The 26,123-nt window shown below is 41.0% G+C and overlaps 1 long non-coding RNA gene across 2 annotated transcripts in view; it reads left to right on the forward strand.

Annotated features, from left to right (window-relative positions):
• LOC110343502 overlaps positions 1-26,123 on the forward strand; it is a 162,463-nt gene that overhangs the window by 114,876 nt on the left and 21,464 nt on the right. The window contains exons 1-5 of one of the 2 annotated variants that reach the window (XR_002385804.2): positions 10,009-10,142; positions 11,837-11,894; positions 11,991-12,013; positions 14,517-14,772; positions 14,873-14,927. This is a non-coding gene — a long non-coding RNA (uncharacterized LOC110343502). Of the gene's footprint in view, positions 1-10,008; positions 10,143-11,836; positions 11,895-11,990; positions 12,014-14,516; positions 14,773-14,872; positions 14,928-26,123 lie in introns of those variants that run through there. The other variant, XR_002385805.1, reaches the window with a different exon arrangement.

Below are 26,123 nucleotides of genomic sequence, written 5' to 3' on the forward strand. Positions count from 1 at the left end.
GCAGCTCTGCTTTCCATGTTTTAAATTTGTCATAGTTTTACTTACAGTCTCATCTGTGTGCCTTGGGCAGGCCTCATATTCTGTGCCTCTCTCTGTCTTAGCTAGGCTACCAAGAGATTTTCAAGTCACTACTATCATTACCTACTGAAACGACAAGAGTGTGGCATCAGAGACAAGGATCTGGGGCATTAAGATGGATCGCCAGGAAGCGGTGGGGAGGTGTGTACTCAGGGCCCGCAACTTTATTCTTTTACTCATTTTCAAATATTAATAGAACTTCTGTGTATCAAAGAAAAGCTATCACAGCTGTTACATAGTAAACGACCCTCCTGCCTCAAACCAGTCTCAGTCTGGTCAGCGGGTGGGCCAAAGAAAAAAGCATTATTGTAAGTTTGCTGCCAGAGTTAATCAATGTTCCCTGGGCCCATTGTGTTCCTGGCCCAACCTTCCTGAAGGACTGGGGACTCAGTGATGATTTGGACAAGCTGTAGTGAGTTCTCTGTAGATAGGTGCTTCGGCTGGGGGGTGGGTGGGTGGGATAGCGAAGCAATTCCTGGCAGAGAGCAGAGTATAAGCGATGGTCTGGAGGGGACAGAACTTGATGCGCTTGGAGTGATTTAGTCCAGCGTGTTTGCGGTGTGGATTTTGGAAGTAGGGGATAGCACACTTACCAACACACACCTCTTAAGTTTGCTGCGGAAAGACTGTAGGGACCACGATCAGAAGTTGCCTACAAGAAGACCCTGCATTTTGGTTTTTTTTTTTTGGATACGGAAAGGCTGTTGCACATGTGAATCCACAGTGGTCGTGACAGCATGCACAAGATCCACACAAACTCATGCCAGGACAAATCCCAGCAAAGGGAGCAGAGCTGGGCACAACGTCCCCTTCCCCCCTTTACCTGTGGAGCTTTGACAACTGATAGTCTCTGAGAGGAAGAACCAATTTTTTAAAGGGTGTGACCCTTGGTAGCTCAACTAGATTCCAGAGGAAGGCCACACATGCAAGGGTTTGTGGGCTACAGCACAGATTGAACTTTGTGGGTTAAAAAAAAGAAAGCATACAAGGTTTGGTAGGTAGGGAAGGACATATATCTGGAAGGAGTTGGGGGCAAAGAATGAATATAAAAATATTGCAAAGCATTCTCAAGAATCAATAAAAAAGGAAAAAAAACATAGCAAAAAGTACTCAATAAGTTGTAAGAGGCCTGGGGATGGAGTAGCTTGAAATGAGAAGCAGGAACATTTACATTTGATTCTCTCTCTTGCTTTATGATCTGTTTGATGTTGGTGTTGGTTAGATGACATTATTTGTCCCAACTTTTGTTTCCTTGGAATTCACAAGGCTTCTGTGCTCACATGGTGACCAAGAAGACTAGATGAATTTAGTTCTCTGAAGACACCCCATAAAGTCTTGCTTTTTAGATAACTAAAATTAAAGCATGGATACAAAAGCAACTGACTTTACTAAAGAATCTACCTATGTCTTGAGAATTTAATCTTTAAAATAATCCTCTCTCTTTCGTGTGTGTGTGTGTGTGTGTTTGTGTGTGTGTATGCGCATGCATGCGTGCATACACATTTGTGAACATATGTATGGAGGACAGAGGTTGGTCCTGGGTGACTCTTTCAACCACTATCAGTTGTAGTTTCTAAAATGAAGTTTCTCTTTGATGCTGGAACTCACTGACTGATATAGACTGCCTGGCTAGAGGGCCCCAAGGATCCTCTTTCTGTCTCTTCCTTTGGGTTAACAGATATGGGGTCCCTAACTCTTTTGTTTTTCATGTAAGTTCTAAGTACTGAATTCAGGTCTTCATGGTTGTGTGCCAAATATTTTGCTGACTGAGCTGCCTACCCTAAATAATTATTTTTTGGTAGATAAGAGTGTTAGTGCCGAGTCTTCCAAATATTAGCTACTTTGCTCAAAATTGACGAAAATGAAAGCAAGATGGTTTATTCTTTAGATTTCTAGGCCGTTTCTCTTGGCACTACAGGCACTACATCCTTTTATTTTTACTTGGACCCAGGATTTATTTCACTGGTCTCTACCGCTCAGTCAAGAACTGTGTGTACTTTTCTCCTTTGGAATTGGAAGTACAGACACTTAATTATAACTTTTGATTGTTCAAAATTATAGGACTAAAGAGTGACTGGCATGTGTTTCAGAGATAAAAATATTTTTAAGCCCTGGAATCACCATCTCTAAGATTTACACTGAACAGGAGTACAGGGAACCTGGCAGTACATACCATGAACTTGGTGCTTCTGAGGGTGGCTTTAGCTTTGAAAACAACCTTTCTGGAGAAAGAGGGTAGATTTTTATATTTCTTTATCCAGTTGTTAAGATTTTAACATAACTTTCCAAATCATTGAGAAAAATCTTGTGGGACAGGCTGTTAACATACAGTGTTTTGGATTTAGTGAGAGCTGTGGCTTTCTGGAGATGACCACAGATTGAAAGAGAAAGGCCACTAGACATACCAAATATAGTATAATTATTGCAATGCCAGCCATATATAAGGAATCATTAATGTGGACAACAGCAATCTACCTCTGTGTTCTCACAGTTATGGAGGACTGATATCTGATATCAAGTCACTGAGAGGACTCAAGAGTTGGTCCAGTGGTTGAGGGCATTGTTGCTTTTTGAGATGACCCAGGGTCAATTTCTAGCACCCACATGTCAGCTCATAACTGTCTGTAATTCCTGTTGAAGGAAATCAATGCCATCTTCTGATCTTTGAAGACACAAGGTATTCATCCAGTGAACATTCATGTGTGCAGGCTGTATTAGTTACTTTTCTATTGCTGCAAAGATACACCGTGTGTGTGTGTGTGTGTGTGTGTGTGTGTGTGTGTGTGTGTGTGTGTGTGGTGTGCTTGTTCTTGTGTGAGTACTGTTAGAGATCAGAAGATCAGAGCACAGCCTCAGGTATCAGTCATCATCTTTCACCTTGCTTGAAATAGGGTCTCTGGCTGTTTGCTCCTGGGAACGCCATGTTAGGTGTCCACAAGCTTTCTCTACTGTCCCCCTCCTTTCTCACTGTAGAAACACTGTGATGACAGATGGAATTATAGTTGGTAATGGCTTCTGTGGTTCTGGACTATGTGCCTTGAAGCTATGTATAAGTACTTCACCCACTGAGTCATCTCCCTAGCCTGCAACTTCTTTTTGCTTTTGTGAAGAGACAGAATTTGGCCTAGAACAATCTTCATATTTTTGTTATCCTTTTTTTTTTGCAATTTTGTGAGTCCTGGCAAATTAATATCATTGGGAACTCCTAATAAATTTAGATAATGCATAGAGACTAAAGAAAGATTGACAAAGGAACTTTATCTCCTTTCCCATTAACAGTATAAAGCATACCTTTAAGTTGGAAGACGGGTGGCACTGTACACATGTGTAGAAACTTTCTTTTGCTCTTCTTCCTTCAGGAAATTTAAATCAGCTTGCGCTATTGATCTCTGGCTAAGAGACTTCCTAGTCTACCCTGTGTCCACTTGATTATTTTCTTTGTCTCTTGCATCTACTGTTTGTACTCCAGATAGCACACCAAATCTCAAAGGAACAAAGTTATTTTTTGTATATAAAAGACAGTTTTATGCAAGAGCATGGGCCTTCATCCAGTAGCTGATAAAACTGGATGCAGAGATCCAGATACAAGCACCAGGCCGAGCTCCGGGAATCCAGTGGAAAAGAGGGAGAAGGGAATACATGAGCAAGGGAGGGTAAGTTCCTGAAGGTGCTATCTACAAGAGACAGCTGAACCAAACTGGTGGGAAATCATGAACTCTGAACTGACAGCTGTGCAGCCTCCATGGACCAAACTAGGCCCTCTACATGTGGGAGACGATTATGTAGCTGGGTCTATCTGAGTGGTCCCTGACCACAGTACCATTATCTATCCTTGGTGTATGATCTAGCTTGTTGGAGCCCATTCCCTATGGTAAGATGCCATGCTCAGCCTTGGTGCAGAGAGGAAGGGCTTGGTCCTGCCTCAACTTGGTGGGCCATGCTTTATTGACCCCTCCATGTGATCCCATACCCTGTGGGAGGAGTGGACGGAGGGGATATGCTAGGGGAGGTGGTAAGGGGGTGTGGGAAGAGGGCTTGGAGGTAGAACTGTGGTTGGAATACAAAATGAAATTTAAAAAATAAACTTTAAAAAGGCAGTCTGCACTGGTTTTTGAGAGTAGAAAATTAAGCCTTTTCCTTGGACTAGGCTTTGCCCTCTCGTCAAGTGTGACTGATGACTGTCCATCCCATGGAGCAAGCATTCTTCTCTCATAGACAGAAGACACAAGTTCTCTGCTATCTGATCAATACTAATTTCATATTTAGGCTTAGGAACTATTTGCTGGAAGCCATGCTGTCTTTCATTAGAATTGTGTATTGGGAGACAAGAGGGCTAAATATTTCCCCAGACAGAGTCTTGAGGGCACTGAACTAATGCCCTGTCAACAAGATCAAATACCAAGGTTGTACCCACTCAAAGGAATTGTGTCTTCACAGATTTTTATTAGCTATACATCTTCAGCCTGAAGCTCTGACACTACAACACTACAGAGGGAAAAGCTGCAATAACAGCCTTCAAACACCAAGTGAGGGAAGTGTGCATGGATGTCCTGTTTAATGGGGCATGTGGTGGGGACTGTCCCTGGAGGCTGAGCTGAGGAAGAGGCTCCCTGCAGCACAGAAGAAATTTGGGACTTTGAAGAGCAATGGTTGAGGGATTCTCTCTCTCTCTCTCTCTCTCTCTCTCTCTCTCTCTATATATATATATATATATATATATATATATATATATATATATCACATTCCCCTCTGACCTTTCTGTAATGTTTATCTGTATAAATGACATGAATTTTAATTATGGTTAGATTTTTCCTTTTTTCTTTCTGTTTTCTTCTTTGACATAGCAAGAGACTATGCCTCAACTGGAATCAGTATGTTTTCCTCTTAAGGCTTGTATACAGGTTTTTAAAAATAATGTTGCAATCCAGGGTCCTAGCTATGGTTTGGGTGCTGGGCAGGGAGGACAGATTGCCAGGGAGGGTCATGTTATAGTCTGGGACTGTTAAGGAATGAAGGTATTGAAATTCTTGGATGTTGGGCAGGGCTTTCCCTTGAGGAGGGACTAGGGATTGTGGAATTAAGCTTTTGAGAGAGCATTCTGCCCTGTCATCAGTTGAATTCCAGCTTCAAAACATCTCAGACAAGTTGATTCCAACAAAACCCTTTTCTGTTTGTTGAAAAGAAAATCAACTGGAAATTTCACATTATGTGGCCCAATAGAGTTGCATAAGAAAAGTCTACTCCAGCATGTTGTATGATATACCTCTGATGGAGGCAACTGAATCTCACTGGCCTACTCTTTGTAGATACTTATCCTATAACCTCAGTATCAGGTACTCAATAACTATTCCAGAAAAATCTATAGGAACATGTTCAAATCACTAGACAATTGGAAAAGTATCCTGCAGTTATCCATGTTGAAGGCATACTTATTATTTCTCTCTCTACATCCAAATAGTAGTCCCTGTGTTTTCCCAATATCTCAGTTAGTTGACATGTAAAGCCACTGTAGAAATAGAAGTCATGAGTAAGTAGTATGGTGTAATGATTATTACTCTTTTCTTGATATTTCTTGTTGCATATTTGGTAGAGAACATGGGCCCCAGAGCCAGCTCATCTGAATTGGTATCCTGTGTTTTCTATAGAGTACTTGTATAATTTTGGGAAACTATTAATCTCATTACAACTTTCTCACTCCTGAATGTCACTGATAATCTTTTCTCCTTTCTTTTTATGTAATTATAGTTATTTTATTTTCTCCTTCTCTATCACCTTTCCAAGACCCCCATATATCTTTTCTTTGTTCTCTTTCTAATTCATAACCTCTTTTTATCATTAATTGCTGTTACATGCATATATATACATACTCATATCTCCTGTTGAGTCTGTATAGTGTTACTTGCATGTATATTTTTAGGGATGAATATTTGTATTGGATAACCAGCATTGCTTAATTGGTTGTAATTCTTTGTGTAGGGCTGAGACCTTGTGATCTCTGTTCACTTTGACATGTCTGCTGTTTGTAGACTTAGGCTCTGTAAAGTAATAATGGTCTGACAATCTCATAAGGATGAGGTTCCTATTATGGCCTTAATCTGCATGCTGGTAGGTTTTCCACACTGTGAACATTGGCATCTGACTGATGATCACTTCAGAATGGAGGATGTCTGTGATCTGCGATAGTTAATGGTCTTTCAAACCCAATTTCAAAAGGAGGGTCTAAGGAGAATTAATCGTAAGAAAAACATGCAGGGATCATATACATCAACTTGCAATCACTTGGACTTAAAAGAATTATTGCCTTTGAAAACAACTAATTTGTACAACCTTTCTAGATGAAATGACTCTCTATAAATTATCTGAAGTGATTTCATGTTAAAAGTCAGACACATCAATATAAGCTCTGAATTTTCATGTCTGTTTAAGTGTCTTTAGTATATGAAACTTTTAAATGAAACTCGTGCAAAGGCATTCCAACTGGCCAGCTTTGTGGACACTTTAAGACAATGTTTCATAATCCCCCCTTCCTCATATTATTTCAAGTATATTTACTTTACATCCAAAAGGTCACAAGGGTCATTGCACGCATCCTGTGCAGACTGGCCATGCTTATTCCAGCTTAGGGGGATCTGGTATCTGAGCTCCTGCGGGTTCACCAAGCACACTGAAAGCAAGCTCCTGTTTGACCTTCAGTCATCAAAGCCTGGGTGTGATAGTCAACACTTCCCTTTCTGCCTCTAGTCCTGTGCTAGAGCTTGCAGAGAGAGTAGGGGGTCTGAGGTATCCAGATACATAGATCATGTGTTATAATTTAATTCATTTGAAAAACTCAGTTCATGGGGGTTGGAAGTGGCTCAGTTAGAAAATCAGTCATTTTTAAGTGTAAAGACCTGAGTATGTGCCTCAGAACCCATATGAAAACCCAAGCACATGGTGAAGTGACAAAGTTCTAGGCCAAAGAGAGCCCCCCATCCCATATCAGTGTCTCAATTGGGATTCTATTGCTGTGATAAAACACTATGATCAAAATTAATGTGGATAGGACAGGGTTTATTTCAACGTACTGTTTACAGTCCATCATCCAGGAAAGGTAGGGCAGGGACCAAAGTAGGAATTTGGATGTCGGGAATTGGTGTACAGGCCATAGAGTGGAGTTTCTTCCTGCTTTATCTCTGTGGCTTGCTCATCCTGCTTTCTTATAGAACCCAGGACCAACTGCCTGTGAATGGGCATACCCCATAATGATCTGGTCCCTTTCACATCAGTCATTAGTCAAGACAGTATGCCACATACTTGCCTGCAGGCCAGTTTTATGGAGGCATTTTTTTCAATTATGACTTCCTCTTCTCAGGTATGTCTATGTTTGTATCTATTTGAGAAAACCAAGGAGCACAGTGAGATCTCTCCAATGCAGATCTGATGCAGTTAAATTGCAGATTAAACATCAACAAACCAAGAAGAGGTAAGACTTTGGTGCAACATAGGGAAAGATGACTCAAAAATCATCACATACACAGGCTGGAACTTGTTGACCCCAGTTAAATTTACTAGTCCAGAGCAAGTCAGAAAAGCTTGGTCTGTGAGGGATTGGAATAGTCTTCTGTAGACCCTTCCAAGTGGGACCTGTGCATCCTTTGGTTGAGCAGAATGTACTGGGCTATGGGAATGAGGTCTTTGGTTCTCCCATTTTGTGTTTTTCTTCTATCCTTCTTCCTTTTCCCAATATCTTCTTTTTTCCTTTCCCTTCTTCCTGCCATTTTTGTCTTCACACAATACATTGAAAATATTTTAATGTGATTCACAATGGTAGAACAGCTCCAGGCTATAGGGCAACTGAACTGGCTTTTAAGTTGGAAATGGCCATTGTGAGGAAATACAAGGCCCCGTGTTCTTGCTTGCTTTGCTTTATTTAGTTACCCCACCCTCGGGGAGCTGCAATAGTTTTTGCTTCAGTTAGTTGGAGATTTGGGCAAAGATCTTAAAGCTATCACAATCTCTTTTCAATCCAAACTTAACTCTTCAGGATGTCTTGGGCTTGCACATTTTTGTTTTGATGTATGTGTGGGAACCCGAGGTTCAGAGACTCTTAAGTGGTTTTTCTGAAGTGACTCAGACTGTTGGTTCTAAAGCCATGATGAGAACCTGTTTGTCCGAGGATTCTGTGGTAGCAGACTTGTGTGGGTCCATACTAAATTCTTCCTTGAGATGTAATTACTGATATTTTCAAGAGAAGATCCCTGAAAAAAATCTTTCTATTGTCATTCTCTGATACATCTTACAGGTTCAAGATGTTCTTTGAAGAAAGAACTCCCTGAACTAAGCAAATCTATGGTTGTGCCCAGGGCTTTCATTACTTTGTGTCCCCTGAAAACTGAGTGGCCCTTTACCAAGAACTTCAATTATTTTCATCAATGGATCTGCCACTGTCTTTTTGCTCATTTTTTTCTGTGTCTTTGGGTACTTAGGCAGAAAGCTTGAGGCTTCAGAGCCAGGAGGCAGGCCTCAACATTCTTTCTCCTCAGTGCTGGAGCTAAGGGCAGGATGCTATTCATTAAGAGGATTTTCTTGGGTCTTACCTTAGGTAGGATTTGTAGCAATTTAGACTGTCTGAGTGTGTCATTCAAAGCAATTTCTTCCTCTGAGAATTCTGAGAGCTTGTCTTAGGAAAGCAACCAAGTCTCCTGTTATCTCAACAGCTGCTGATAATAAGAATTGCTTCTAGAGACCCAGTGCTTCTCAGGCTTGGAAATGAGGGAGGACCAAGAGAGAAACAGCTCAGCTGAGTGATGGAAGCACATAGAACTCTCATAACTACAATTAGGACAGACCGTGTCTTGTCATGAACACAGGCTCTTTGTAGGGAGGATAATGGAAAAGTCCTTAATAAGGAAAAGGCAGTGGGTTCCAAGAGTAGACTTTCCAGGGTACCACAAATCTGACAGCCAGGCCCCATGACCCAAAGGTGTAAAACAGTACAAGGGTTTGAATACATGTGGCTCTGGGTAACATTTCCCATTAAAATGCTAACAAGTGGAAAGAGTTTGAAGAGTATGGTCAAAACAGTAGAGAGGGCTCAGATTTCAAATCCCTTCTCCTCTCCACTGGGCAGGTGAAAACACCAAGAATGACCTACAGACAGACTGCACAAAACTTCTGTCATGGATTTGTGGAGAAAGATGTTCTTTGCCTACTCTATTCATTTCCTACAAAGGGAAATATCTCCATAGGCACTTCATTTCCCAAACTCCTGGTGTGCATAAATGACTTCATGTATTTCAATATACATTCCCCTTACATGTTGAAGTCCTAACCCCTTTAGAACCACTGGATTGGACTGTTGTTGTTGCTGTTTTTTCTCTTTGCTCTTTACCACCCAGCTCCCAAATCATCACACAGAGACGTATTCTTTCTTATGAATGCCCAGCCTTAACTTGGCTTGTTTCTAACCAGATTTTCTTAACTAATGATTCCATCTACCTTTTGCCACTGTCTTTTACCTTTCTCTACTTCTGTATGCCCTTTCTTTGCTTCCTGTTCCATGTCTGGATGTGTGGCCGGGTGGCTGGCCCTTGGCATCCTCCTTCCCTTCTCCTTTTTTCCCTCCTCCTTCTTCTCTTTTTTCTCCTTCCATTTATTCTCTCTGCCTGCCAGCCCTACCTATTCTTTCTCCTGCCTTCAGATCTTTATTAGATCAACCAGGTGTTTTAGGCAAGCAAAGTACAGCACAGCTTCACAGAGTTAAACAAATGCAACATAAAAGAATGCAACACATCTTTGCACCATTAAACAAATATTTCTCCCACAACATAAATGAATGTAGCACATCTTAAATTAATATTCCATAACATTTGACTGTATTTAAAAGAAGTCTTTCAAAAGGTGACTAAGTTAAGAAAATTCCATTAATGTAACCATTTTCCAGTAATTCTGGTGTCCTGATAAAAGGAGAATAGCACAGAGATCCAACTATGTGGAGATGCAGGACAAGATGGCCACCTACAAGCTAAGGGAGAAGACTCAGGATCATAAAAACACATCTTGGTCTTAGACATCCAGACTCCAAGGTTGGTATGTTGTTTAAGCCACACAGACTATGGCCCTCTGTGATGGCATTCCTGCCAGATTGATATTGTGATCTTAGCCTTTCTGGGGGATGTTTAACTACTTGTACATTTAAAAAATTAATTTTGGTTTCAATTAACATATAAGAATTATACAAGTTTAGGGATGTCATATACATGTGTGCTTTGATTGTGCATTAGTGCATTTTATAATAATCTAATCATTTATTAGGTCTGTCAACCATATCAAACATTTCCATTTCCTTTCAGATTTTTTTTCAAATTTACTTTGTATGTGTGTATGCATGTGTATGTGTGTAGGTGTGGTATACATGTGTGTTATGGCATGAGTGTGTCATTAGGAGGACAGATTTTGGTTGGGTCACCATTTTGAGACAGGGTGTCCTATGCTGTTTCTGACACATTGTTGCAGAGCTTCAGGCTGACTCTCTTGTCTCAGCTTCCCGTTTTAGAGTAGGAATACTGGGATCATAGGTGCATGCCATTGCATGAGGCTTCTCATGGAGGTTTAAAGGACCCAACTCAGGTTGCCAGGTTTGCACTCTTAATGGATGAGTATACACACACGAACCTTTAGAACCAGTCTGTCTGTCTGTCTGTCTGTCTGTCTGTCTGTCTGTCTGTCTGTCTCTCTCTCTCTGTCTCTCTCTCTCTCTCTCTCACACACACACACACACACACACACACACACACACAGAGAGAGAGAGAGAGAGAGAGAGAGAGAGAGAGAGAGAGAGAGAGAGAGAGAGAGAGAGAGAAGCAGGTTTATGATGGTTTGGAAAGCACATAGAAATCTTCCTCTATCTCACTCAGCATCTGCAGACTGCAGCCATCATGATGAGGTTGGGTGTAAGCAGCTTTTTGCATGGGAAGAGTTTCCTCCATTACTAAAACTGGAGTGTTTTCCATCAGAACTGCTGTGAGTTTATTCAACCATGTCATTGATACCATGGTTCATATGTGCCAGAAACTAAGTCAGGAAAAATAGTTTCCATTTTTTAAGTCTGAATTTTTTTAAAACCTTACTACATCCTGTGTTGGTTTGGAGACTGATTTCAGTCAGTTGTTTATTCTGTTTCCTTCAGGGATATTGCTGAATCAAAAAAAAAAGGGCTTTATCTTGTTCAGGCAGAAAACTTAGGGTATCTTTATACCAGGCAGAAATATTTTGGGGTGAAGTTGATTTGTGGGAATCATAGATGAGTTCACTCCAGGTAGGAATAAAGCATTTGATTAAACTGCCATTTGTGGCAATCATTAGACTCCCACTGTGCACGCCTGATTGCTTGTGTGCTTAATGCTTGCATCCCACTTGTGATGTGCTGTTTAGAAAAACTTAGAGTGTGGCCTGTTGCTCCTTCATGTATCTTGAGTTTTTCAAACTCCCTGGTTTTGTGATGCTCAGAGACAACAGCGAACACAGTTGCTCATGGGCTAACAGCAATGAAAATATCACTAGGAAGAAGGACAATTACTTAAATAGCATCATCTGTAGCATTAGCTTGAGCAACTGTGGTTATGTAATACATAGTATGTAGATGGCATTTTATTAATTGTCTCCCCATGCTTCCTTGGAATGATGATCCGTGAGCTCTAAATGAGCATGAACATTCACAAAGGAGATCTGCGTCCATAGCCATGTTGCCATGCCAACTATTTCACATTCATCCTTTCAGATGACAACCTTGATTGATTCTTCTGGGAACTTTGGTTACCACGGAAGCTTAAGGCAGGGTATGTATGTATGTATGTATGTATGTATGTATGTATGTATGTATGCATGTATATTTGTCTTGTTATCTTGACAACAACATCTCTCTTCTTTCCTAGGGCAATCCAGACGAATCTTAATGGTAGGTATTATTTCAATGTAGGCTTGTAAATTTTATTATTAGATATTTATCAGAATGAAATAAATGATGCTATTAATTGTTACTCTGATAAATCTTTCTCTTCTGCTGGGATGCTGGCTTCAGGGAACAGAGCCAAGGTTGCCATTGTGAACCACTAGGTGGAGCAGCCGGAGAAAGTATTTGCATCCCGCTTCATAAATAATTGAAGAGATAAATAATGGGCTCTTGATGGGTCTGTGGATAAAGTAATGACTGTTTGCCTTTCCTGACAACTTTGGTAGGGATCTTCGGAATGAAATATCATCTTGACAGCCTCCTATCTGTCTAGGACAAAATCAATTACCTTTCTAGTTAAATGTATTATGAAGAAAACGGCTTGATTTAAACTTAAGCGTGAGTTGTTTAATTTTTCAAGGGAAATTTCAGTGTTTTTAAGGCAAAAATGAAATGAAGACAGCAACAAGAGTATCCATTATTCTTTTCATTTGTTTGGTGAAAGCATCCCACCCCATGAGGCTTCTATAGTTTCTGTGATGTTTGGTGTTAAAACTTGTCATGTTAAATATTGTCTTCTTGGTACTGGAAGCAATGAGAAACTTGATTATATTTATAGTACAAAATAGATGGTCAGTGTACACTCATTAACTAAATATATTTATTAATATAAATGACTGGATCATCTAGTCAGCTACTGTCAAAACACAGCTTCTGCAGGAGCCCCTCATAGAGGAAACACAAGACCCTTGTCTAGAAACAGTCCCTTCCTCATACCTACAAAGTTACCCATTTTGTCTGGGATTACATCTTTGTAGAACTTTAATGATCTGAGCTTTGATTCAAATTTGCACCAACTGTGACTTGTGAGAGCAGGTTTAGCTGTGAGGGCTCCTGGGACTTTCATTTTCCCTTTTCTGGAGGCTGACCACAACAGCTGCACAGGAGCCAACCCTCATTTAGTGAGCACATCAGGAGAGGGTATGACCTGTCGGGCAGCATTTGGGCAAGCATAGCAGCACCCATCCCTTGATCTAGTCATTCCAATCCACCATACTCATACACAGAGTCAAAAGTATGCTTTACTGATTTCAAAACTGTAGACTTATGTGTAAAAATAGAAGTCTAGAAGCAACCTAAATGTCTGCCATTCAGATATTGGGTATGAGGGTGGTATCTATCCATTGCAATAGACATGATGTTGGAGTTCAGACAGATGCCCATGACTCATTCACATCTACTGATATTTCAATGTTCAGGATCCATTAAGTGAAAATTACAAGATATTATTTGTGGTATGCCACCATCTGTATTAAAAGTAAAGGCTTGTTGTTTTTTTTGAGGGGGGGTGTCTTTTAGACAGGGTTTCTCTGTGGCTTTGGAGGCTGTCCTGGAACTAGCTCTTGTAGACCAGGCTGGTCTGGAACTCCCAAAGATCCGCCTGTCTCTGCCTCCCAAGTTCTGGGATTAAAGGCATGCACCACCACTGCCCGGCAGTAAAGGCTTGTTAATGATATAGACATAGAGATGTGAGTATAACTGGACAGCAGAGAGAACTTTGAAAAATACAGAAGAAATGCTATCAAGAAATAGGGCAAAGGTACAGGGGTGAGACATGCTTTCTTTGATTATTTTGTGTTCTTCTGTAGTTTGTCAACACTGTGCATGTGTGTGTGTGCATGTGCATACACATGTGTGTGAATGTGTGTGTATGTGTCAAGTGTGTATGCATGTATGTGTATGTGTGTTTCACATGTGTGTGCAGGTGGTTGTACATGTATGTGCTTAAGTCAAAGGTTGATTTTTTTTTCTATCACTCCACCTTATTTATCAAGACAAGGTCTCTCATTGATCCTATAGCTAATTAATTCAGCCAGGGTGGCTAGCTAGTAGCCTTCTCTGACCCTATCCCTTATGTCTCCCCTATTCAGTGCTGGGGCTATGGATGTATGAGGCTTTTACATGATTCTGGGATCAGAGATCAGGACTTCATGCTTCTCCAGCAAGCACTATACATATTGAGCTATGTCCCTAGGCCCTGTTTGACTAGTTTTCAAAAGGAAATCTTACATACACAGTGCATTATTTTTAAAAGACAAAGAAAAACAGGATTGCTCCTCTAGGTGACCACGTGGAACCCATGAATCCCAATGAGTGATTTGTGAGCTTTCTCTAGTCAGATGAGCAGCTGCTACCCTTTCTCTGTGATGTAGATGCACAGAGAAGCTCAGTTTGAAATAATTTATACAGAAGAGCTAGGAAAGCTCTGCGCCCAATGCTCTGTGGCATCTGCCCCCCTCTTCCGGCAGGTGTCTGTACCCACCTCTGTGTGTTCATTGTGTGAGCTTCATGCAGGGCTGTTATAGCATTACTACAGGACGGAAGCCTCATGGGTCCAAGAATCAGTTTCTGGTGCTCTCTGGAGCCTTCTTTGGAATAGACTGAAGGAGGCAATGTGATGGGTGCTTCCTGCCACTTCTCCACTGACTTCATTATTCCTTGACTCAAGGCCCTGCTGCAATATTGTGTGAGGAACACAGGAAGCTGTCCACTCTTCCAAGATTGTAGTGGTTGTCACTGAAACACAGCTGGTGCTCCTAGCTGCCATTCAACTGCTTGCCACTCCTGTGCGTCTGAGTGGACCTATGCCCTGCAAAGACATGGCCTTGGAAGTCTACGGTTCATGACATCAGATGTGGCACAATGTTCAACTTAGAATACTCTCCTAATTGGACCATTAACTACACAATAAACACATAAATGAAGTAAGTGATATAATTACACTCAGTATTTTAACTTAATTGTAATAGCTACAATCATTTCTCCACATCCCATTTCTTTTTCTATTTTCTCCCAAACCTGCAGCTCAAATATGCTATGGGTCCAAGACATCTTTGGTCTGATGATGGAGATGTATTCTGTGAGTAATTCCACTTACAAATTCAAAATGCTGCCTCTCCAGTGAACCTCTGCATAGTCTACTGTCCTAACCTGTACAGTCTGTGAGGGAGGGTGTGCTTTGTTCATGGGAGACATTCATCAGTATACACAGAGTAAGGGAGACTGAATTTGACAGCCTCCAAAGCTGGAATCATGCATTTTTATGGAGTGGATAGGGCTAAAGAATCCTTGACTTGTCAAAGATGATATTTCTGATAAACTACAATTTGAAGCTATGGAATTCAGTTGCGAACTTTCTGGGGGAATGGTCATTCATTACACTTCCTGTAACTTCTTGCTTCTTGCTTCCCACCATCAAGTCAACAAAACCAAGCTATCTATCTTTGTATAATTCACTTCATCTCCCCACCCTGCTGCAGCTCTATTAATACTAGTTTGTTCCAGTAAACTTGTTGCTGACACCTGGATGTCCCAGAGTGGGGAAAGGGAACAGGGCTGCCGGGGGTTGGGTTGGCCCAGTTTTCAGGAGCTTATGATGTTTGACATTGTTTTCATGAAAGTTGTAGAGAGTTCAGCTCAGTGTTTAGCTGTGGGTGTCTGCTTCTGCTTCCCTCAGCTACTGGATGAAGGATCAAGGATGGCATATAAGGTAGTCATTAATCTCTTTATCAGGGAAGGGCATTTAAGGTAGCTTCTCCACTATTGCTTAGATTCTTAGTTAGGGTTGTCCTTGTAGATCTCTGGACATTTCCCTAGTGCCGAATTTCTCTTTAAGCTGTATAATGGTTCCCTCTATTATGGTATCTCTTTTCATGCTCTCCTCTATTCTTCCCCCGACTCAACCTTCCTGCTTCTTCATGTCCTCCTCTTCCCTCCTCTTCTCCCCTTCTCTTTCTCGTAACTCCCTCTCCTCTCCCCCCCATACTCCCAATTTTCTCAGGAGATCTTGTCCCTTTCCCTTTCTCTGGGGTACCATGTATGTCTCTCTTAGGGTCCTCCTTGTTTCCTAGATTCTCTGGTGGATGGATTATAGGCTGGTAATCCTGTGCTCTATGTCTAAAATCCACGAGCTGAACCACTGGAATCCAGTTGCAGAGAGGGAGGAGTGATGAACAAAGGGGTCAGATCAGATTGGAGAAACCCACAGAAACAGCTGACCTGAACAAGGGGGAGCTCATGGACCCCAGACTGATGGGTGGGAAACCAGCATAGGACCGACGCAGACCCCTGAACATGGGTGTCAGTTAGGAGGCCTGGGCAATCTATGGGGCCTCTGGCAGTGGATCAGTATTTATCCCTAGTGTATGAATGGACTTTGGGAGCCCAGTCCACATAGAGGGATACTTTCTCAGTCTAGACACAAGGAGGAGGGCCTAGGCCCTGCTCCAAATGATATGACAAATTTTGGAGATTCCCCCCAGGCAAGGCCTCACTCTCCCTGGGGAGCAGAAAGGGGGTGGGATAGGAGGTTGGGGGGGGCAGGGGAGGAGGCAAGGGAGAGGGAACAGGGATTGAGATATAAAACAAGCTTGTTTCTAATTTAAATAAAAAAGGAGAAAAAGAAAGAAAAGTAAAAAAATTAAGTGATGGGGATGTAAAAAAAAAGTGGTAGAGAAATTATCAACAAGGGGAATTATGCGTTGGCTGGAGAATATCAGAGCCAGCTGGGTTTGTGTTTAGGGACAGGGTCTTATGGTGAAAGTCTGTCTCGGATGCTTTAACAACTAAAAAATTAATTGATTTATTTTTATCACAATTATTTGGCTCTGGACAGGTTGTATGGATTCTTTTTAAAGAAGCCATTCTTCCTTACAATGTAGTGTGTGGTTTTAGATGCTTTAGGAGAATGTGAAAGGGCCACAGTGACTTGCATGTGCTCCTGATGCCAAGAAGGAGACTGGGTCCGTTGTTTTATCCTAGAGTCAAATCCTTCCTACCTGGTAGGCATGGCTAACTCATCTCCAGCTACAAGTATTCTATCTTTCTACCTCCATGTTCTTCATCTTGCATTTCGAACCCCACATTTCACATTCATTTTAACTGATTCATTTGTTTCTAATGTAATGATCAGACTATGATGTCGCTAACTTTCTCAACAGGATAAAGCTTTGACAGAATCTTAGCTGAACAGACTACTAGTGGAAGGAAGTAGCACTGGTGGCTTGCCTTGGCAGGGCATTGTTGGTTGCTTTTGGTGTTTGGGATAGGGTATTTTGTATGACCCTAGCCGACCTTGCACTTGTTTTCCTCTTGTGTCAGCTTCATTTGTTAGAGCACAAACAAAATACCACCACACTGTAGGGCTTTGGTTGTATTTGCGGTGCATGTCTACTGTCATTCAAGATTCTAGACCCCTCATTGGTTCATAAAAATTATCACTGGGCTATGATTGTCATTATCAAATTTACATGCTTGGGGTCTTTTCAAATAGCTGTGTGAGAGCCACAGGGACCAACTACATCCATCCTCCTCTGATTGCTCATGGGAAAGGGAATGGAGAACTGGTGTATCTGTTTCTTCTTCTTCTGCAAGCTGTTCTTCATAGTCTGCCTTTTCTCTGTCACCCTCTGCAGTCTGGTTATCACTGTGAGCATGTCACAGAGCTGTGTGGTTTTGCTCTTTGCAGTCACTTTCTCTCAGTGGAGGCTGTGTATTTTCTGTACTCTCTAAGATTAGCTTCTCTTCAATAACTTTCATGTTATAATTATCAGAATATAAGAATGCGAGAATAAGAAAAATTTGTCAAGATTGCTGCATCTTAACTGGCTCTCTTACCATGCTATAGCAGCATCTAGTTAGAAGAGACATTCAGTGTTTGGGTTACCCCATAGTTTCATATGGGACTTGTGATATGGTGCTTACTATTTTGTTATCAGTATTGTTTTGAATCTGTATTCCAGAAATTCCTAAATATTGTTTCTCTTCTCTTTTTCAGAAGTGTCATCATTTAGTTAGACTCCGTGACATATAGTTTAGAGTCTCCTGGTATGTCAAAGAAATACATATGACACCCACTTATATTTGGAGATGAGATCGGGCACATTCAGGGTGGTATGGATGTAGACTACCCACTTATATTTGAGTTTCAGAGAAACAGTAAATAATATCCCCAAACCTGAAATCCATTTCTTCTGGTGCCAATCTACCTCTGGTGCCAATTGCCACACAGGTGTCATTGGATGAGACACTTCCTCTAGGCTAAAGCATATCTTTACTACAAGAAAGCCATTTTCTCTATTGTCCAGTCTGCAAGATTCACAAGCCATCCTTGTTTTTCTCAGGACCCCTTGAAGATGCACCTCTACTCTTAATTGTGAAACTTGATATGATGCTCTTGTTGAAAATTTTCATGATATATACTTGTTACTCTTGTTTTCCCCTTGTTGAGGACATTTTCTATGTTCCTGAAAAATAAACGATGGGTTGAGGAATTAAGGCAAACAAGAAAGAAAGGTGGATTTGATTTCAAATCCCTTCTTGATAATGTTGGGGAAAACATTCTTTATTTCCTCTTAAAAATAATCTAATTTATCTCTCTGCTTCTACAGCTTACTCGAAGTAAACATCTTTTGTAATTAATTAAGCTGATTCAGTGCCACTTCAGAATTTGAATAATCACAGTTCTTACATTTCTGTTTGTACCCTAAAAGCAATAGAAATTATTGCTTAACTGGCCTTCCAAAATACCTCAAAGTTTAAGCTACTGTTTAAAATGGCCAAGGGATAGGGTTATTTCTCTGCTGGACTGAGGAATCAGTACTTGCGAAGAATCTCAATTTATGTGTGAGGGCTTGTTGGGAAACCAGACCCTCGTGCCCTGGACTGACCAGTCTTTAATAATGGGAACAGGAGGAGCAGCAAAGGCCGAGGAGACCATGGGATACACAGTCTGTGCTCTGAGGCTAGTGCCACAAGACTTGACAAGTCATGGGAGCACCAGCTACCCAGCTCACAGGTGTGTGCTTTCCTCCAACAGGACCCTTGACTCCTGCTCCTGACCTTTGCCTTTCTGTAGGGTAGCTTGTACTTAGTGGTTCTGAGTACTTTTTGATTTTATCTTTGTATAATTTCATATTGTTACAATTTATTCATCTTCAAAAGCCCTCACCAGTTTTCAACAAATACCTTTGGGAAAATTAAATATTTGTGTGTACTTGAATGGAACTAGACCTTTTCTTACACCACATACAGAAAGTCACTTAAAATAGACTGAAAATCAAAGCTAAAAAACATATTGAAAGTGTAACATTCCTAGAAGGAAACATGGGAACAAACAGTATTACAGCAAATGATGAAGCTTCTACAGAGCAAAGGAAACAGCCAACAGAATGAAAGTACAGCCTATGGGAGAAAACTTTTGCAAATAAAAACTTACGTGGATTAATAATTGATAACTCAATAGCAGAACTAAAAACAACAGTAAACCTTGGAAACACAAAAAGACTCAAATTCCTTAAAGTGTAAAACAACAAACTACAAAGAAAAATCTTGCTTAAAAATATGTGAGGGACTTCATAGGCATGTATTCAATGAAACTTGAAAATAACTAATCTGTATATGAAAATTTTGTTAGTGCTACTGATCACCAGGAAAATGCAAGTCAGATTCGCAGTAAGGTGTGCCCTTGAAGTCCAGTGCTTGTTAGCAATGCTATCTATTATCCCAATATATCAATAACAGCACCGTGGCAAACCAGCATTGCCCTCCAAAAAACCCTCAAACAACAATAAAAACAAACACAAATGTTTCTAAGGATGTGGAGAAATAGGAATCCTTTCTGTACACCATTGATAGTACTAAAATACTACAGATACTATGGGAAATAGTATGGATGTTTCTCAGAACTCCAATAGTGCCACTTTTGTGTGTGTAGGTCCTATGATTGATCTCAATTGTCTGAAGAGATCTAGAAATTCCTGAGAGACAGTCCTCTGGGCATGCCAGTGGGAGGTTATATTGATTAGGTTAAATGATCTAGAAAGATTCATACATTGTGGGTGGCACCATTCCCTGGGATAGGATCCTGGACTACATAAAAATGAGGAAATCAGCTTAATGCATGCAGTATCTGGAGGTGAAGTGACCACCTTCCTCTAGTTGCTGCCACATGAAAGACTAGCCTACAAATTAGAAGCCAGAGTAACCCTTTTCTTCCTTATGTTACTTTTTTTTTTTTTTTTTGGTTTTACGAGACAAGGTTTCTCTGTATTGTTTTGGAGGCTGTCGGTCCAGCCCGGCCTCGAACTCACAGAGATCCGCCTGCCTCTGCCTCCTGAGTGCTGGGATTAAAGGCGTGCGCCACCACCGTCCAGCTTCTTTATGTTACTTCTGTCAGGATATTTTATCACACCAATAAGGAAATAAACTACTATAGTCTTCAAAGGAAGTGAAACCAGGCTCTTGTTTATTCCTAACAGGTTAAAAAATGGAAACTATGGAAGGGTGATGGCAGTGCCCACCTTTAACCCCAGCACTCAGGAGGAAGAGGCAAGTGGATCTCTAAGTTCAAGGTCTACAGATCTAATTCCAGGATAGCCAATGATACATAGGGAAACCCTGCCTCAAAGAAATCACCTCCCCAACAAAAGAAGATAAAACTATGAAAGTATCCATTGAATAAACAGAATGCATTATATGCATATATATGACTACAGAATGGAATATATACAATTCAGCCTTAAAATTTCATGCCATTGTATGGCAGCATGAATAAGCCTGGAAGACATATCCAGGGTAATAAAGACATCATGAGTTCATTTATAAAATATAGCTAAAATAGTCACAGACATAGAATACAAAGGTGGTTTCCAGGAGTTGGAGAGGGAAATGACATAAAACTTAAGTTATGGCAGGGTGGTGGTGGCACACGCCTTTAATCCCAGGAGGCAGAGGCAGGCAGATCTCTGTGAGTTGGAGGCTGGGCTGGACCGACAGCCTCCAAAACAACACAGAGAAACCCTGTCTCGTAAAACCAAAAAAAAAAAAAAAAACCAACCAACTTCAGTTATGAAGACAAAGATGGTCTAGAGACATTAGACTTGTCCATTGTGCCTAACTGCATGTACCATGTTGTTAACATGTTTGAAACATGTTATAAATGTTGTGTGTCATGTCCTTAACATGTTGAGAGTAGATCTATGTTAAATACGTAAGTGATCTTACAAAAAGTAAATTTAAAGTTGCCTCTTTGTCCTTATCTCCACATATTTGAGGAGGGTTTAGCAAGTGACAAGTCAAAATTACTCGTAACTGACTATGCAGATTTTTTTTTATTTTGAGGTTTTCCAGGACTTAGGCTAGTCCCTTGACATAAGTAAAATTCAATAACGTATTTTTACTAGTTATTTATTCCTTGCTCATCAGAGCCTTAATAATTTGGTTCTGTGAATATTCTTCTGTTCTTACTTTTCAGCTTGTTCACAACAAAAGGATTTCAGACTCAAATCTTTACCTTGTTCCTAGCTATCAGCTTCAGGGCTGCTGATACTGTCTTACAGTCATGAGCGCCTGAGGTATCAAATCCTATTTCACTAATTAATTTATAATGAAGACAGTAATTGCTCTAGTGATGAAAAAACCATGCATTCTCTAATACATTCTCCTGAAGCTGAGACTCATGGAATCCAAATTATATTCAGATGATTACTTGGTAAGCATGGAATTAGGAATGAGGGTGATCACGTGTCCTTTAATGTATGAGGATGAACTTCACAAACAGACTTCTTAGCTGTAGGAATAGGAATGGGTTAGAATTCAATTATTAACTGCGTGTCCTTGGCTTCCCTTCTAAGCCTCATGGTTTCTATGGTACATGCAGTGTGAACGCCCCTTTAGCCTCTGCCCATCTGTTATTCCCTTTATTTATCTGTATAAGGGTTTAAAGGGATGTAGCCTGATTGAGTCTCATGTAGTTTCATCAAATATATATTTTTTTGCTTGTCTTACCAAGATCAGCAAGAGGCCCACACCTGCACTCAGTTACCTGCAAACCCAGCAATATGAGGGTTCCAGACAGGCACTAACCTGTAAATATTTCTATGTGGGGGCTCACACTGATACTTACCTGCAAACATGGCAGTTTGAAGGATTCAAACCGCACCCATGTGCAAACTTCAGAGTATAAAGGTCTCACACTTAGAGTCAGCTGGGGGTGTGAGTGGTTCACATCTAGACTCACCTTGTGAGGGGTTCCTAGCTGAATTCAATGCAATACTGACAGCATGCTGGTTGGGTGGTTCTACTCTTAATGGGCATGGATGACAACTGGCATCTTGACTAGAACATGAACACTTTCCTGTTCTGGGCAGTTGTGAGCACAGCCATGCTTTGAAGGTCCCAGTTGTATTGGGCTTTGATGATGTACTTCACAGGCTACCTCACAGGCATGTCCTTTTTTTCACTTTGCTCTTCCCTTCTTTCTACTTCTCGGGTTGTATTGCCAGAAATTTTATGCTCCAAGTTCTTTCTCATGATCTACTTTTAGACAAAGATGAGGAGATATTGGTCCTCAGGATGTGGAAACCAGGTCTTTACTCACTGAAATGACTACAAACCCGAGTGGGGGTGCAATAGCCCTGGGCTTAAAGGTAGATTCTGCTGGTTAATATTTCTACTTCTGCTGGGACTGTTTGGGAGAGGGATAAATGAAGTGTTGTTTATGCTGAGTCAGGGACCCTGGAAAGACTAGGGATCCATGGCAACTGAAGCTTACTGGCTTGTGCTAATGCCTGTTGAGAAGACTGGATAGAATGCTAGGCTCAGGCAAGATCAGCACCCACAGGGGCTTGCTGTAAAAATTCAAAACCTTCCAAGATAGTAGTTTCAACCTTTTTTCCACATTACAAATCATCATCTGAGGTATAGATGATATCCCAGGCCAAAAATTTCATATCTAAAAGGTAGATTTAAACTGCACACTTGTAAACCACCCTTCTAGGATTTCAACACTGAGAAGAAATTAAGATAACCTGGGGACCTTCTGCTATTGAGCTACATGGGACCAGAGATGAACATGGATAGCAGAGATGTAAAAAATGGGCCGGGGGTGGACTGGGAGTGCGTATGGGCGTGGGGGAGGTGGCAGGGGGTAGGAGGAGGTGTGGGAGGGAGAACTGTGGTTGGAATGTAAAATGAAAATAAAAATAAAAAATGGCAAAAAGACTGGATTTACCCCAGAGCCTTAGTTAGGCTCCTGCTTAAGTACATGTATATATAGATATATCACTCCAAGACAGGCTAGGGATGATTGAGTAGATGGCAAGTCTCCTAGGTTTTCTGTCTCATAGAAATTGCTACATCTGCCTGATAAGATGAGAACACCTCACACTCAGCTAGAAACCCTGAAAATACATCACCTGAAGTAAATGTGCATAAGGAACTTGCACATTTTTCAAGGTCATGGTGCAGCAGAGAGGAAGTAGGTCTCTAAACAAAGAGCAAATTATTGAGCCATCAAAATACCAAACTATCTGGTGGTAGCAATAAGAACAAGGAATACATTCATGAGTGAAGTCTTCTATTATCTGTTTATGTATTTTTATCTATCATCTATCATATTTATTTCTCATCTATCTTCATCATATGTATATCTATCATCTATCCTCTGTTATTTATTAGTTTTACAGGGTTGATAAGGTGGCTAAGCAGATAAGAGTCCTTTCTGTTCTCCCAGAAGATCCAAATTTATTTCCTAGCATTCATGTTGGGCATCTCACAACTTCCTGTAGTCCAAGCTTAAGAGATCTAATGCTCTCTTTTGGTCTCCATGGGCATATATGGCATATACATGAACACAAAAACACATGCATATAAATAAATAATAATAAATATTTAAAATAAAAATGATATTGTCAGTGTATGATATATCAGGTACAGGTGTTCTCTCTCTCTCTCTCTCTCTCTCTCTCTCTCTCTCTCTCTCTCTCTCTCTCTCTCTCTCTCTCTCTCTCTCTCCGTGTGTGTAAGATCAGAAAACAATTTATGGGAGTTGGTTCTTTCTTTCCTCCATGCTTTCAGACAATTGAACTCAGATTGTCTGTCTTGCAGTACCCATTGTTGGAATCTTAAAGGTGTTGCATCCCTGTTGGAAGAAGAAAGGCAGGATATGAGATATGATACAGAATTTGGACATGGGAATCTCCTGACTAGTGATTGAGTACTCTTGAAAAGATAAGAGAATTGGGTCCTCAGGCCCACTAGACATCCCCTGAAGTTGAGACACAAAGGTGACACAGTGGTGCACTGCAGCAAATGAGAAAAGGGTCTTAAATGTGCTTAGTACTACTGAGAAGGAGCTCAGGAGAAGGCTCTGCACAAAGTGTCAGAGGCACTGAAGAGTAGAACATCTATCACTAGAACATCCATCACCAGAGGACATTCCTTCACTATACCAATAAAGTAATACCAAAGAGAAGGGCAAATCTTGACATCATTCATGGGATGCTAGGAGATGGGAAATAGGTCCCTTGAAGATCCAGTGACCTGCCCCACTAGTGAAAGTCTAGATCCTGAGGATTTGGAGAATACTGTCTGATTACCTTTGAGATAAATGACAGGTTACTACATTTACTCCCTAACTTTTAAGAAAGAGGTTTAGTGCTGAGGAAGAGTTTGGCATTTGAAAGTGAATTATTGCTTCAACCCATTTATCAGGTGACTCAAAATGCTTCCAGTCTTGAAAGCTTTTGGAACAAAATAGAGCTATGCAGCAGGCTTAGCTGCAGTGCAAATTGCACAGCTTATGACTCAGCAAAGTGAATGGTGCTGGAGGAAGCTAGGGAGGATAAGGATGCTGTGGAGATCTCTAGTGAGCCTGAAGTTCAAGAATCAGTGCAGATCTTTGGGAGACTGAAACAATGCTAAATCTTCTATGTAGAGAACTACATACCATTGGAGGACACTGGGATAGAGATCCCTAAAGTCTGACAGGAACTCCCATTCATGGCCTGGGTATTATCAAATCCATGAAGTCATAAGGCCAATATGCGTCCTACCATGTCATCCTAAAGCAAAAATGGCTCACTGAAGATCACTATTAGGTGGGTTTAAAAAAGAAAACACCAAAAAATTTCTCAACTATAGGAATGAATCAAGACATCTCATTTATCTCTCCAATAACATTTTAACTTGTACTTGTATACTTGTGGCCTTTAGGTGGTTTTCCCACATGACCAATTTACAGTAGAAGAAACAGTTGAGTCTGGGCATGTCTTTGAAGAAAATGAACCGCCACTACCACACTGAAATCTCATTCACAGAGCCTCTGAAGAAAGAAACTAGGGGGTCTCCTCCTAAGAGGAAATAGAAAGAGGGTCATTTGATTGGAATGAAAATGCTTGGGTAGATAAATAGGCAGATGTCTGTGAGTATGAATAGGATGGTTGTTTGGAAGAGCCTGAAGGAGGAAGTGGGGAAGAGGCATAGGCATGACCTTCTACAGGGTGAGTGCCACACATACAAGAGTGTGTGACAGAGTGAAAGATGGTGCCGTTGGGCAAGATGTCATTCCTGTGGATGACAGCCAACCTCTGTTCTTGGCACTTAGTACCTGAGGCCACGAGCCTACGAATGGAGTGGCCAAGGTGTTGAGCACAGAGGTCAGGTGTCAGTCAGTGCCCAACATAGACTGTCGGTAGTGCCTATTGTTTTCAGCCCAGCCTCTCACCATCAAAGATGGACAAAGGACTTTCTCTTTAGAGCCAGCCAATCAAGTGTCTATAAAACACAACGGCAGCCCTGAACAGAGAGCCTATGTTAAGTTAAAGAAAACAAAAGTTGGGTACATTTGACATGCTTCATGAGCAGAGTGGAGGAACGGCTGATTACAACTTCATATCAAGAGCTGCTCAACACTAATACTTTGAAGCACTGGGAGCTGGTCCATGGGTGTATAAGTATTCAGCAAATGGTCAGCCCCCACTAATAAGAAATAGTAAAGTCAGGAACTTGTCATTCACTAGTAAAGTCTGTCTGAGTCCTACTCTGGGCACATTTTAGGGAAAAATGTCTCAACAGAATTCAGAGAAGTGATGAAAAGGTTAAGAAGTATTTATGTAGGACACATTACAGGAGCCACTGTACTTGAAAATATGAATGCCGTTTGGTCATTTTTAGTTTCTCACAATAGTGGAGTCCCATGGTTTGTGTTTTAATAAATTAGATTGGCCCAGGGTTTCTACTGCAATGGGGATAGCTATCTCGAAACCTATGTTTTGAT

The sequence above is a fragment of the Mesocricetus auratus genome, unplaced genomic scaffold (genome assembly GCF_017639785.1).
Source record: "Mesocricetus auratus isolate SY011 unplaced genomic scaffold, BCM_Maur_2.0 Super-Scaffold_100015, whole genome shotgun sequence".
Taxonomy (NCBI): Eukaryota; Metazoa; Chordata; class Mammalia; order Rodentia; family Cricetidae; genus Mesocricetus; species Mesocricetus auratus.